Genomic DNA, 16453 nt, shown 5'->3' on the forward strand with positions numbered 1-16453 from the left:
CGTCTGGAATAACAAGAGTCGGGAAAGTCTTTGTTCTCGTTTGATACCATATAAATGTATACTGTACCGATTCCCCGTGTTATTCTTTCGTAGAAATTTTTTTTATAACTGCAGCGTCAAGTTTTGGCCAGTTGACTATTTATGCCCAGGTGACCACGTATATCGGTTGACAATATTTTGGTCGTGAATATGTTTGTGATCATGACAACGTGAAATATCAAGTACTACAACTGGCGACACTCTACCATCAGCCGTATCGAGATGTTTTTCTCTTCATGTCTCTCAGTGCTGTTGCCAGTAAACGGTATTGTGCACGTCGCGTTTGAAGACAAAGTCGGTAAAATCTTTGTTCCCGTTTGCTAACCAAATAAAAGGTACCTGCTGTATCGATTCCGAACCCGTATCTGATCTTTTCAAAGAATATTATTTTAGTACCTGCAGCGTCCAGTTTTAAAATCAAACAGAGCCAAGATTCCATCTTACATTTTGTTATTGTGTTATTGTGTTATTTTTCAGAGCTCGATGTAAACATCAGATACTATTGATCTGCTCCTGAGGTCCGGTAAACAACAGCATCTCTGCCTTTGTGTCTTCTCACATCAAACCGGGGCTGTTTTGGTCGCTTTTATGTCCGTAAACGTGGTTCAGAGATGGCGACAGTAGATATTCCTGGCTGCATTGGTCTCTTGACGGTGTCTCAACTAGACACGGGGACTGCAACATGAAAAAACAGTTCCGCTATATCCCGGGTCTCGCGGTCCCCGTGACACGTAGTAGGGAACAACAAGAACTCTCCTCTTTTGGGCCCCTGAAATGCACGAAGGGAAGGATTGGAAGAACAATCACAATACCCAATAAACTTATGGAAACAGGAACCAATTTAGAGGGACATAAACTTCTCTCTGTAATTAGAGAGAAACAGTTCTCGAGATCGACCTTCCACCTCGTAAGAGTGGATGATGATCCTGTGTTTGTTGCCTTGCACCTTTCATATCATAAACACATCTGAATATTAGACCTAGTTTTTATTACTCTTAACTTGATCATCTTGACATGTAAGTTAGTACAGTCTTAAATTGACATATAACCCCTTTTATCTATTAATTCTAGATATTCCTTAAAAAAGTAAACGTCATGTATTATTTTGTTGGACCCTATAAGAATAACAAGCCCTACGTACATCCGGTTGGCGTTGTTGATACCCGGATGTTCCCGTTGCTAAGGCGTTGCTAGGTTAGAGCGACTCCGGGATCTATTCCTTGTTCCGTGGATGGTATTGGAATCTACCATTATGGGCGGCGGGGTTTCGATGTGTTTTGATCAGCCAAAGTTCTGAAGATCAAACTTTGTGGCTATGGTGGAACTGAGCCTTGCACGTGACTAGAGCAGAAAACCTGAACTGAGATTGACTCTCGCTAGCGGGGGCGTAAATCTTATTCGTTATTGTTACCTTTGATGATGTACATTACGTTTCTGACAATTCTGATTATTATCTGCATTAGTTATATTAGGTTCATTATTACTGTCAAGTTTCTGAGGTGGAGCCACAAAAAAAGCCACATAGGCTGCTGCTCCTCACTGCAAGCTTTCTTTTCATTCTGTTTATTTGTTTCGAATTTCTGGGTGACCAGGTATTTCTGGGTGACCAGGTAATTCTGGGTGACCAGGTATTTTTGAGTGACCAGCTATTTCTGAGTGACCAGGTATTTCTGAGTGACCAGGTATTTCTGGGTGACCAGGTATTTCTGGGTGACCAGGTATTTCTGAGTGACCAGGTATTTCTGGGCGACCAGGTATTTAAATTACGCAAACGCCCGCAAAAAGGCCGCGAAGGAGGCTAACACAACGGTTTCAGACAATAAAGATAAGCGCGCAAAATCCACAAGACCCACGTATATCCGGTTGGCGTTGTTCTTACCCGGATGTTCTCGTTGCTAAGGAGTTGCTAGGTAAGAGCGGCTCCAAGATTCATAAGTAATAACTGAGAATGGGTCGTTTTGGAATCTACCATTAGGGATGGCAGGGGTGTCGATGTGCTTTGACTAGCCAAATTTCTGAGGATGAAACTTTGTGGCTATCGTGGAACTGAGTCTTGCACATGGCTAGAGTGTCTGGTTTTTAGACAACGTTGCATCATTCATAAATCCTTCTGTAGTGTGCGATTTTTCTTCTCCCATCAATATATAAGGAAACAATATACAGGATGTTAGCCTTGTATACTACTAGTACCCTATAGGCACTAAGACGATCATCCACCATCCATAGTGAGACTTAATGTGAGGGAATTCCGGACTGACATCTCTGTGGTAGAATAAAATTTGAGATTGTACTATGGTGAGTTTATTTTTTTTCTGTGAGTTCATTCAAATGAACTAATAATTCACTGTTATGGTAGATACACGTTCATGTCGCTAGGTGGCGTAATGCCACTATAGTCAGTAAGATCATCGAGACAGTTATTTGGGGGTCCGCCAGGGGGTGTTAATGACCTGACACAAATGACGTAGAAACGTTTGCGTGTCGGTTTCGTCTTATTTTCCAGATGTTCTGTTGGGGGGTGGGGGGGGGGGGGTTGTGGGGGGTTGGCTCGGCTTTTGAGACGCCAAATTTCGTGTCGCATAACACCTGAAAATCTTATGCTAAAGCCACCAAATTTGATGACTTTACCCAAATTTAGTTGGCAACAATTTCGTAACGTTTGAAAAATTTCCATTTTTCGTGTCGTGATGACAGACATTTCGACGGAAATTGCTTATTTTATTACAATGTATTCTCCACGTATATTCCTACATCCTTACTATTTTCTTACATAAAACATAATAAAACTCATCAGTAAATCATGCTAACTTGACGACGTCATCGGCTAAAATCCAAGATGGCGGACCATATCACGCATAAATTATCATTATAATTTGTAACGAGTTAACGGTGAAAAAGGGTTTGCCCGAGGAAAACTGAGCAAACTCCTTTCCACGCCAAACTCCCTTTCTTGGCATAAGAACCCCCCCCCCCAATGAAACACATCCCCACTCACAGACTGCGACGGAGGCTAGATTGATTCAGCAATTGCCGTGACTAAGACTCAAACTTAACACAGAAACGAACCCATCATCAGGCCCAGGGCTTTAGCCAGCTCGAAATTTTTTTCCGTCAGCCAATTACAACCGTCGCGAAAACCGCGAAAATTAGTTAGAAGGACTGAACTGAGACCTTGAAAAACGGGTTTTAATGAGATTATCGTATGCGAAAGGGCGCCGACACACATTGTCAACAATCATAACAATAGCAAAACAAACAGTGTGTGGCTTTTACGGCCGTGGACGGCGTCCCCAAGCCGCCTGTAGCTTCCACCAAGGATTTTTGTCCGTCAAGGTTGACGGATTGGTTTTAAAATTTTTCCGTCAGACGCAGCAAATTTCCGTCAATTGACGGAAAAGCGGACGCTGGCTAAAGCCCTGATCAGGCCACACTTGAAGGGATTCACGAAAATACATTTTATTCCACACGGCGTTTATGAATGTTACATCCAACACTGCGGCTTTGCCCGGTACTTCTATACAGAAGTGCGCTGAGAGCATCTTTTGCCCTTCCTTACCCCCTGGTGAGTTAATCTAACAGTCAGTATCGTGCGTACATTGAGATTCCCATCTTAACAGCGTGTCGCCTCTAACCCTTATACCCGCCATTACCGATCCCGTTATTCCCGTGTCGCCTCTAACCATTACACCCGAAATTACCGCTCCCGTGATTCCCGTGTCGCCTCTAACCATTACACCCGAAATCACTGCCCCCATTATTCCCATAATGAGACCTCCCCTTGCCTCAGGGCAGCCGCTACCACTTTACAAAGCACGATGTGCTCCACTAAGTGGGAAATTCGGGTCGTTATGGCAACCCGATGACTCCTGGGGAAGAGCTGGAGGATGGCAATCTTTGGGATCACAGGAGAGACCATTGGAGCGGCGCAGCGTTATTGTGAAGTGGAGCAGAGTTAACTACATCTTTCACTAACGCTGTGAAATAGAGCGGGACGGACTACATTTCTTTACTAACGCTTCATCTGTGTTAAACATGATTTATGGCTGAATCAAGTCAGCCAATTCCATTGAGAGTATTTCCTGGAGGCTACGTACATATCCAAAGAGCCGTCATCATCACGTATTGCCCGAATGTTTGTTGATTTTTTTCTATAATGTAGGATCTGCAGAGCGAATTTTTTTTTAGTTTTCAGGACTGTACTTCTTTAGATCCTGAAGGCTTCGCACACATTGCACGAATGATTAACATACATGTTTTTCCGTGATGTTCATTCTGCAGGGTAAATTTGTTAGAATTTCATGGGCAGCATGTCCTATATTCTGGAGGCTTTGTACACCAGGCAAGAATAATGGAAATCTTTTTATAATGTACGACGAATGTGTTTGATTAAGTCTGCCATGGTTAAATCACTTGGGGTAACGTGGCAATGGTACAAGACTCGAGCATTATCTGTCTCCCATCTGTCTAACATAACAAAGCATCCATAGCTGAATCTACAGTCAAACATGTCCTAGTGACCAACTGTGCAAAAGGACCACCTGATCATCGTAACACTTGCTGGTTTACGTGGTTACGTTTAGACATTGACCTTAGAGTATATAGTCACTTCTTCATCATTATTAAGTTCCTTGGGTTATCAATATAGATAATATGCAGGCTTTGCGTCGTTCTATAAATGAATATGACGACACGTTGATGAAGCTTAGATATACAGGTAATAAGATACGCTAAAAAGCTGTAACTCATTGACAAGCAACTGGGTATAGTTTTGGAAACGGTTAGACTCTTCAGATAACGACCGTTATCTTTCGTCAGTGACACTGAAGAAATCTTGTTGGAGAGCAGGATTTATAGTCCAGCTAGGAATTGATATGCAAAAGATGTTTTAAAAAAAAAGTCTAACCGTTTCTAAAATCATATCCAGTTGCTTGAGTAACTACTTTTTGGCGAATGTGAGAACCACCTTTTCATTGCAGCAGGTTAATAAGGCCGTCAGAAAGGTTACAAAATTGTATGAACAGTTACTTTAGTCGAGGATGTGTAAATAGAACTTTATTTCCAATGGCGTATCAGGCCTATGAAATTATGTGTGACCACAGTTTGTAGTTTGACTTGTGTCAAATAAGGGTACCATATCAACGGTGCTGCTGATGCCACCAATAGAACTTTTTTAAAACTAATGTGGCCTTAATCCATGACATATCTCTGCATCGAGAGTAAACTGAAACAACTGTATTCTGTATCCAGAGGTCTTTGTATCATTCAACATTCCACTAACAGGTGACGGGGGCCGATACAGATTGCCGGGAACAATTGAGCCGTTCTTAACGTCACATTTCCGGCCAGGACACCCCTGACTAAGGCTTCGGGTCATTTCAACTTGAGAAGGGCCATAGGAATGATATAAAACTTTTTTTCTGTACGGTTGAATCTTACCAACATTTAATGTACTTCTGCCCATACATGTCTAATATGTGGCTACGTATGCAGCGACCAGCGCACAATGTCCTTTCCTTAGACAATTTTTGTTTCCATATTTTTTTCAGATGGTACAAAGAGCCTTGAGTGGAGTAAGAGGGTTGAACATAAGAAACACAACTTCACAAGTTTCACTTACACATGTTCTTAAGAAGTACTTTGGATCTGCCGCTTTTACATAGTTTTGGCCCCAACAAAACCTGACCGAGCAGACATATCAGTCCTGTTCCATCCACGCATGCGCGATGACCTTTTACCGGTACCTCCCTCTCCAGACGGCCGCGCGCTTGCCCCTGAACACCCCCATGGGCTGGCTGGCCTTGGTACCGCCCATCTTTAACGTCAGCTCGCAGACGGACCACTCGGAGTACCTGACGGGCAGGTAGGACCGCTCGCACTGGCGGTAACATGACGCCAGATCAAAGTGCCGCGGCCAGTCGTACATGGACAGGCACGTCTCGCAGGACATCAGGCAGTCCATGTCGTCCTCCTGCCAGTCCGGGTAGCCTGCCGATATATGGACCCCCACCAAGCATAGCAGGGCCACCACCACACAGGATAACACTGATAGATGCATGTCTGAAACAACAACAGTACAGAACATAAGTCATGTGGCACAGCAGGAGGCCTACAACGCCTTCCTGTCAGTCCGGGTAGCCTGCCGATATATGGACCCCCACCAAGCATAGCAGGGCCACCACCACACAGGATAGCACTGATAGATGCATGTCTGTAGGGGGAAAAAGAATAAAACATGAGTCACGTGGCACATCTGGAAGTCTATGTCGCCCCCGGCCTGCGGTGGCACCATGCCGATATATGGACCCCCACCAGACCCAGCAGGGCCACCACTATACAGGATAGCACTGATAGCTGCATGTCTGAAACAACAATACAGAACATAAGTCATGTGACACAGCAGGACGTCCATGTCATCTTCCTGACAGTCCGGGTAGCCTGCCAATATATGGACCCCCACCAGGCACAGTAGAGCCGCCACCATACAGGATAGCACTGATAGCTGCATGTCTGAAACAACAACAATACAGAACATAAGTCATGTGGCACAGCAGGAGGCCTACAACGCCTTCCTGTCAGTCGGGGTAGCCTGCCGATATATGGACCCCCACCAAGCATAGCAGGGCCACCATTATACAGGATAGCACTGATAGCTGCATGTCTGAAACAACAACACAGAACATAAGTCATGTGGCACAGCAGGAAGTCTATGTCGCCCCCCCCCGGCCAGCTCGGGTAGCCTGCCGATATATGGACCCCCACCAGGCACAGCAGGGCCACCACTATACAGGATAGCAGTGATAGCTGCATGTCCGTAAGAAACAACAATATAGAACATGAGTCACAGGAAGTCTACACCGTCCCCCGGCCAGCCGGGGTAGCCTTCCGATATATAGACCCCCACCAATCATAGCAGGGCCACCACTATGCAGCATAACACTGATAGCTGCCTGTCTGTAGGGGGGAAAGAATAAAACATAAGTCACGTGGCACATCTGGAAGTCTATGTCACCCCCCGGCCTGCAAGGGCACCCTGCCGATATATGGACCCCCCACCAAGCACAGCAGGGCCACCATCATACAGGATGAAACCGATAGTTGCATGTCTGCAAAGAAATAGAAGCACGCAACATGTGTTTTATTAGGTTAGAAATGGAAAGTATTATCGCCTCAATATGGACTTATTCGCACGGGAAAAGACTGATAACTTAATGTACGACAGGCAAACTAGTTTTGCTAACTTTGCTAAACTTGAGCATATTATTTTCTCTTAAATCGTTGTGTTTTATCCTTCTGTGGCCGCATGGGCACCCCAGCAACAACAGAACTGCCCCCTAACGAGGGTAACACTGATTGCAATGACAGAAACAAAAGAACACAAGTCATTTGGACTGTTGTAAGGCAGGAATATCGGGCCATTAAGCCATTAAACCAGCCGTTTGGATATTTGCCACAGCCTTTAAAGCACACTTTTCTACTTTAATTGCTACATTTAAGAATATCGGATTTCAAACTACATATCACAAGAAGGCTACATGTTCCCCCATAGGGTGATCTCTAGTCTGAAAGTAGCAGAAGAACCCATTATTGCAGTAGACATTTGGAACTTCGCCACAATTTTGATACTGATCGGCAGTAGTCTGCTTTAACTGCTTCATTTCGGGATATCACATTTCGAGATTTCAGCGACCTTCATTTACACATCAACGTGCACTACATACATAGTACCAACATAACTATGTACAAGCGCTGTTTTCTGAGTCAGATTACAGCGTTCCATGTTAGAACATCGGGTTTCATTTCACGTATCTGATTTCAGGTGTGAGGAGTAGGTTAAATGATAACATGAGCATTTAACAGAAAATTGTATCTTCGAAAACCTTTGGTCACATGAAAACCATAGCGCCGAGAGACATTGGTGCATGTCTACCTGCCATGTTTGCCGTCTTGCTTGTTTGCTTGTATCCTTGATAAATGCAGCCTCATGAAAAAAAAACCAAAATAACACATACTTCTTGAAGAGTGGTCCACTTGATGCCGAGCTGGACCTCTACTATCTTTTATGCATTTGATGTTTTTTTAACGTCCCCGAGTGAAGCTTTATTTCTTATGTGTATGAAAGTTGTGTGGCTGTTTTTACTGGTTGTTTATTTATGGACATGAGCCACCGATACCTAGTAACAGGTGACCACAGTGATTCGGTGCTACCAACATTATTGTGAAAATTCTGTCTTCCAAAAAAAAGGGAAGGGAATATGTGAAAAAAAAAATTAATAGAAAAAACAGCTGTTTGTTTGGACTTGGTTTATTTACCTTTCTAATCATCATAGTCAGTGGCAACAAACACGGCGTACTTATGCATAATGAAATCAGCAAAAAAATCCGGGAATCGTAGGGCAGGGCGCATCTTAGGGCGGCCCCCGTTATGTTTTTTTTAACGTCCCCGAGTAGCGTCTTTCTTTAAATACGGGGGGGGGGGGGGTCCAGATTCTGCGCCAACAGCCCTTACCACAAACCCACCACCCCGCATGACGCCACTGTGCCACTTTATAAAGGTGTTTAATATGCGACTTGCAGATGTGACTGGCAGTCCGCCCCGGGTTACACACCAGTACACGTCATATTGCAATATTTATATGGATAAAAATCATTATAGATAAAAGCTTCTACACTGCTGCACCCGCATATCTGTGCCATACAAATGTTATATATACAGAAAAGTAGCGGAGCTGATGGTACAACTTTACCACATACAATTAAGACCTGATATCTCGAACTTAGGTCATATGTTGGTTAACTTACAACTTTTGTCTACATCTATGCGAACTTTTGTCTATAAAGAACGTGCGTGTATCTAATTTCGATGTGGCCTGTCAACGCCGACTTGTTTTCTTCTTATTTCTTCTGCGCTCTGGTGTACTTTCCTCCTTCAACATTTGTAGCCTCCTTTCTGTGTTCTTTCAATGTAGTACCTAATGTTATTCCTATCTCCCCGATATATACTTTGCTACAACTTTTACATGGAATTTTATACACACAATCTGCTTTCTAAGCGTCTTCTTATTTGTCTCTGGAAGGAACTATAAGTCTCCTCAGGGTTTTACTGCTGTAGTGATCTTGTGCCGTGGGAATATTCTCTCTAGTGGCTCTGTAACTCCTTTTATCTATGTCACCATGCCTCTGGAAGACTTCGATTGTACCTATGGGAACACAGCTCGACATAACGGTCATGGTGACGTCTATCTGTGATTTTGTGTTTACTGTAACTGATACAATTGTGGTTCATCATCACATACCATCATCGGGATCATTAATATCATCATCATCATCATCATCATCATCATCATCATCATCATCATCATGCGTAAATGCTGGTCCACAGTGGGGCTTAAACGTTTGAGATCAACATTGAATCTAGAATAATCCCCATGCAAGTCCTTAACGTCTGACTTCTCCAGAATGTATCAATTCTAACTCCTGCCTGTAGCAAAGACAGACGCGTGAACATTTGTGGTAGAAATTCGATACTACCCCCTCCCCTCCCCCTGCGGTAGTTAGCGTGTCCGCGGTGACACGTGATCGGTCCTGACAGAAAACCGATACCGGCCGGCTCGCTACAGTCGGCAACTCCGTGTGGGCTGATTGTCTCAATTTACTCCGCTGTAGACAGAAATCCGATACCACCCGGCTTGCTACAAGCGCTGATTGTCACAACTTGTTCCACCGTAGACAGAAATCCGATACAGGCCGACTTGCTACAGCCACGGAATGTCACAACTTGTTCCACTGTAGACAGAAATCCGATACAAGCCGACTTGCTACAGCCACGGAATGTCACAACTTGTTCCACTGTAGACAGAAATCCGATACAAGCCGACTTGCTACAGCCACGGAATGTCACAACTTGCTTTACTGTAGACAGAAACCCGATACCAAGCGGCTCGCTACAGTCAGGCTCACTGCGGCGTGATGGGCGCGGATTGTCACAACTTGCTCTGCTGTAGCAATCTCACATAATTACCTACACTGTGGCGAGAGGGTTAGATGGACACGGCAGAACATGTTGTAACAATCATGTCGGATTGACACAGTGATCCCGCCAATGCTCGTTGCGGGTGCCGTTACTTCAGCATGAGGTATTTTTGATTGCTACAATCGCCTGGGATCGCCACAGTGGCCACTGGCTGTGATACTTGTTACTAATGTACTGTTGTATCATTGCTGAAGGTACCCATCGTGGCAATACCAATCAGTACCCGCCGCACCATTACTCAGTTTGCGAATCCCTCAATACGGTGGGTAAGTTTAGCCCTCGGGCAAGAATTTCCGATAAAACTTCTTGAAGTAATAAAGGTCTGTATAACAGCCACCGCGCCCCCATTGATGTAACATTCACATTACAGCAGATGTTCCAATTTGCCGTGAGGATGAGCTGCGTGTCAGTAACTGGCAATATAACGCCGGGAGCCTTACACAGAAGCACACTCATGTACTCTACAGATGATAACATCGGGACCTCCTGCTGGGAAGTTCCGTTCTGTTTATTGTAACTGCAGGGCTGAACCTTGCAAGGGCGCCCTTTCAGAGACTAGCCTGTGTACCATCCTGATAGTAGTTCACTCCGAGTTTTATTATATACCAAGTTTATTTGCAAAATCACACCCGTAGGCTAATTGCAGGAACATTCTCGAGGGAAACAAAATACAATGTAGTACATAGCACTAATGTCTATTCAGCTGAAGTTGTATCTTATTATTACCTCCATGAAATTTCATGGAGGTTGTATTTTACCCCGCGTTTGTGTGTTTGTGTGTGTGTGTGTGTGTAAACAAAATAACTCAAGAACGGCTAAGTGGATTGGTTTCATACTTGGTATGTTGGTAGTGTGTGATGAAAGCTGGAAATGACTAGATTTTGGGCCCCCTAGCGGCTCCCCTTGGTACTGAAGCGCAACTTCCGGTTTTGCTATCTCGGTGTTCTGAACAAGCTATGGCCACGATTTTTGAGTATTAGATAGCTCTTGTGCTCAGGAAGAAATGACATAAGTTTGGTCCCCCTAGCGTCTAATTTTGGGATAGCAGGGGCATTTTTGTCAAAAACTTCTGAAGACGATAACTCAAGAAGGGAACAACGAATTTTCATGATTTTTGGTATGTAGGTACCTTAGACAATTTTGTACAAGATAAAATACTCATTATGCAAAATTGGAGTACATTTGCATGATTAATGAGAATATTATATCATAGCAGTTTTTTCAATGTATCTCTTGTTCCAGACATGCTATGGTCTTGACATTTAGGTGGTAGATAGCTTTTAGTGCCATAACCAAGTGGAGCAAGATTCAGCCCTCTAACATTTAATTGAGGAACTGCAGGGGCGTTTTTGTCAAGATGCTCCAAAGCGGATAACTGCAGAAAGGATTGACAGATTAGCATCATATTAGGCATGCGAGTACCTTAGACAAAGATGTTCATAATGATATACATGTTATGCAAATGAGGACTTAATTTGCATAATTAATGAGGAAATTGTATAATTCCATTGTTTTCAATAACTGGACTTCAATAAATGTAACACATGTTAATTATGATAGGTGGAGTATAAGCAGATACCAAATATGGTAATGAGGAGCTTATTTGCATAATTTATGTAAAAATTGCAAAACCGCTTTATGATTAATAATGGGAATTTTATGATTGTGACATGTGTACGTTAGTCAATGATGAACAACACCATGCATAAATTATGTCTATGTGTTAGTCAATTTCATTAAATTTAGGAAAGCTCTAAATTTTCATGGAGGTATGAGGTCGCCGAACTCTAGTTGGATTTGTCTTCTTCTTAGAAGGCAGTGGTTAATAGTATAATACACCATATTCTTCTCTGCCATTCCGTCTGGAATCGTCCGAAGTTTGCCCTGGTTGATCCCTTTACATGATGCATGAACGAATTAAGAAATGGTTCAAGCACTCGTTCGAACAGGCGTTCCAACACCCGAAACGCCCTCCGTATGCTTGTGTTGGAACGTCTGTTCGAACGAGCACTCTAGACCCAATTCCTGAAGTCACCACCAAAAGATTTGAATGTACAGTTCCCAAGACGGGCAGCTGGAGCGAACATAGGAGCAAACTACTACCAAGATACGGTAAGCAGACTACTCAATGCAAATTCTGTGAAGTAAAGTAGAATGAAAGTCCAGGCAGGCAGGGATGAATCGACTGCATATGAACTGCTTTAACCTGCCTACAACACTTAGAAACTCAACATCTCCTCATCCCGCCATTCTGTACCAGGTGACCTAGCACCGTGGAGAGGTTCGCTGCCCTTATTATACAGTAAAACCAAAATTGTTTTTAAAGTAAAGTTTGAGTCAGTACACTCAGATAACCAACTATCGTGGCGCCTAGTGTCATCAGTATGTCTGTCTGTTACGTAAAGAAAATGGAGAAAACCTTTTAAATCTTAAACGACGACTTCCCTTCTTTCCAATCTACCCTCTACACGGGGACCTGGGTGATTGGCGAGAGATAAAAAGCTTTCTGTTAACTCAGGATACGAAGGAAGCAACCAGGTCAATTTTCTCTCTTTATTACTCTAGGCTTTGAGTTGTTCTTTTCATCTTGTCTTGGTACTGAATACTTGAACATTACGCCGATGTTCTACTCTGGTGATATGCGGCTCTCATGGTAATATGGAGAATTACTGCTAATTATTGCTAATAAAGAACGCTATTGGGGGACAGAGATGTCTGCAAGGAGAGGATGGACTTGGTCCGGGCAAGCCGCCCTAGAAGAAGATGAGGTAATATAGAGAATTGCTACGAAAACGAAATGTATGAAAGCACAGCTTCAGGGCAGAGGGCCGACCCACAAAGTACTTCGTGCAGTCTGGCAACCTCTACAATAAACCTGCCACAATTAAACTTGTCCGAATTAACTTGTCACAATCCTACAAGCTTCTTCAATACTGCAGCCTGGAACACTAAGTGAGGTCGACTTCATCCTCTCGCGGTCGACTTCATCCCGACATTTTCTTACTACACTGCAGCTGGCAACCAGTCTGTTCTTGAAGTTGGAGGCGAAGGTTATCTGGTTTTCTCTGTTTTAAAAACGTTAAAGATGATTTCTTTCCTTTGTTTGAAGCTATAATATAGGATTATAATATAGTGGGTGATAATAAAGGATATCGCCACAACTTGTGGATGACTTCAAAGCTCCTCTATAAAGCTCATCACCCTCCTCTATAGACATTCCGTTATCACTATTGCTCATCTCCTATCATATATCAAGCACCATGTAGCAATTTGCTGGGCTAGACGTCCGGCGGGCCATTTTCTGTGCAATATGTCAGATAGACGGACTCATTACCGAGATCCCGGAACATGCTGATATCGTACAGAAGTTTCCTGGAAAACACGAGGGCCGTTTCCTGGATACTCGGAACACAGGGGTAGGGTGCGTTTCCCGGGTGTGTACCAAAGATCGGATCGCATTACCTCCCTTTTAATGTATTGCATTTTATTGGGTCAGAATTTGAATGAATATCCTGATTCATCTAAGGGTCAGATTAAATTTTTTGCCTATCTGAAGAGAGAGAAAGAGAGATGGAGAGAAAGAGAGGGAGAGAAAGAGAGATGAAGAGAGATGGAGATGGAGAGAAAGAGAGAGAGAGAGAGAGAGAGAGAGAGAGAGAGAGAGATGGTTTACTATTAATGTAAAGAACTATTGAATTACAAATGACTGAATTGGTTTCTTACCATTGGTTTAACATCTTAGCGGTATAAAATTCACAATCATAATGATCTAACATATTTTTCCTAGAGAATTTTTCTCAAAGTATGAACATATTTCAGTTCCTTTATCGACTTGGAAATCAGAGCATATTTTCTGGACATGTCTAGGATACCATTACGATTCCCGGGCGCTATATAAGGGATCAGAGTGCACTTATTGACTGACTTGGGTATAGTTGTTGGGCTTCTGACGGTAATGTTACATTTCCCAAACCTGTGGGGTATCATATGGCGTTTCCTTGACTTGCGGAGTATTAGACTACATTTCCTGGGCTTCTTGACTATCGCCTTACATTTCCTGGACTTGTGCAGTATTACACTACATGTTCTGGGATTGTGGAGTATTGCATTACATTTGCTGGTCTTGTTAAGTATCACATTACATCTCCCGGACCTTCGATGGTCAAATTACATTTCTAGGAGCGAGTAAGCCGATAGCATTACCGTGCACGGTCACGGCTTGTGTTGGGGATGGTGAGATCAGATAACAGACTCTACTTTGCTAACTGTTGCCTGCGGAACAGCTGTCTGACAGTCCTGGTGGATTTGGGGGCAAAAGTTATTTCCTTTCGTGTGTAACTTGGGTCTGGAAAATCCTGCTGCTTCCGTTCCTGACAACAACCAACGGAGCTGGGAGGGGGCGGCAGCATGGTTCCTGCACACGAAACTTTTCAAAAGAATTTTTATTGTAGATAGTTTTTATTCTGCAAAGATTAGTGACATTCCTGTATCTTTTGTACTGATAGACTTGAAAATTTGTGTTGCACCCTTACCTTAAATTTCAGGATGACGGGTGACGTGAACCATTAAATGTAGTTTGTCCTGAACCCAGTGAACGTCTTGGTTGGGCCTCGCTGATTAGGCCGATAACAGACGTACTGTAGGAACTTTCTAAGATTAAAAGCTTTCGCTTATGGCCGCTAATTTGGCTCCTGTTCAGACAAGACGTCGGTCAAGGTTCCTCAAGATCTTGATAATGACTTTCACGTTATCTGATCCACTATTAGCTTGGCGATGACACAATTACCTTCAAGTTGAAATCCAGCCAGTTGTTAACTCCTAATACCATTCGGAGATGGAAAACTTACGTTAATGGCATTGCTGCCCCTACGGCCGGTGAGCCTATGGGACCGGTGAGGTCCCATAGCCTCACCGGCCGTAGGGGCAGCAATAACTAAAAGGGGACAAATAACTAAAAGCTTTCGGCTAATAGTCAATTAGGTTCCTGTTACATTCGGGCGTCTTCTCTGCGTCAAGCAGGTTCCGACACAGACAGCAGCGAACGGCAGCTAACCCGTATGGAAACTACAAAAACGTGTTGACCCCTATTTTCAGGACAGTGGACTGCAAATGTAACACGCGCTGAAAGAAACATTAGCATGCATGAATAGTTTCCTCACCACTTTACAGAAGGTGGTATCTACTAACGGCGGCAAATGTCAGGTATGCGTGATAATCTTTACTTTTGTTTTCAAATTGTACCAGATTTACCTGGAATTTACCACTATTGCTAAATCGCACTTTTCGTGCAGTGACGTTTTAAAAAGTGTGGCTCATTATGTTCCTAATATGCTTTCATAACATATTATTCGATGGGCGTAGATAGAGGCAACACTTTCATTTAAGTAGTCTCTTTTTACAATAATGTTTATCACTATCCATTGTCGCACGAATGTTCCCCATGCATGAAGCAGTAAATGCATTAAGTTCGCGGTGGTTTTGACTTCGCGGTAACACCACGCACTGTAGTCTCTTACTGCGATGGAAAAATGTTCGCGGTGGTTTTAAGTTCGCGGGGAAGTGGCCACCACGAGGACCCTCGAACATTACACTACCGCGAAAGTTTCTGCATTTACAGTATTCCCCACTGCATGAGTTTTCTATGCAAAGAATCCAAAAGTAATATTAATCGATAATAATATAGATGACTAAAATGAACTGGCAAGAAATGTATGTACAAAAAATTCGAATGACACAGAATAAATGTAATGATTTACTATTGAAAATAGGTAATACACGTCAGGGCAGGAACGTAGACTAGTTACGTAAATCCCGCATGTAAGGCCAGGCAATAGCGTGTAAAAAGGCAGTAGTTTTCAAAGTCCGTCGAAGCGAGGAGTATAAATTCGCTCTCCCAAAGGAGCTTATTATTCCAGTAGGATTCAGCAGGTTCCTACATAGGCAGTTTTAACGGCCGATTGAACATTGGGAAAGCTGTGAAGTAGAAAAGTCTTTGGTTCCTGCCATTCATTTATATTTCTGTACTTTATTTGACTTAAAGGCAAATTCCTGACCCGGCAGTTCAACAACAAGATTCATACAGCATGTTTTATATGAATCATGGCGACATGCAGACGGCCTTCTTTCTCTTTTAGGCACGCAATTCTTGCATGTAACGACTTCATATTGCTAGCCTAGGTTAACACAATCTCTCACTGGCTGAGGTTAATGGCCCCCTCCTGTACTGCCGGCTGCTATTAGCACGATTTTAGTCGGGCTATCATATAGCTAGCTACTCTTTTCTAAATTTTATTTTGAGTTGTGCATTAAAATGTTCGTTTTTCGTCGTGCCTATCATTTCTACACAACTGTCCTGTACGCCATCGCCTCGGTACGTGCACAGGG

The 16453-nt window shown here is 43.3% G+C and overlaps 1 long non-coding RNA gene across 1 annotated transcript in view; it reads right to left on the reverse strand.

The window, feature by feature from the left end:
- Positions 1-4930: 4930 nt before the first annotated feature.
- LOC118404677 overlaps positions 4931-16453 on the reverse strand; it is a 31756-nt gene continuing 20233 nt past the window's right edge. The window contains exon 2 of the long non-coding RNA XR_004829790.1: positions 4931-6247. This is a non-coding gene — a long non-coding RNA (uncharacterized LOC118404677). The remainder of the gene's footprint in view (positions 6248-16453) is intronic.

The sequence above is a fragment of the Branchiostoma floridae genome, chromosome 17 (assembly GCF_000003815.2).
Source record: "Branchiostoma floridae strain S238N-H82 chromosome 17, Bfl_VNyyK, whole genome shotgun sequence".
NCBI lineage: Eukaryota > Metazoa > Chordata > Leptocardii > Amphioxiformes > Branchiostomatidae > Branchiostoma > Branchiostoma floridae.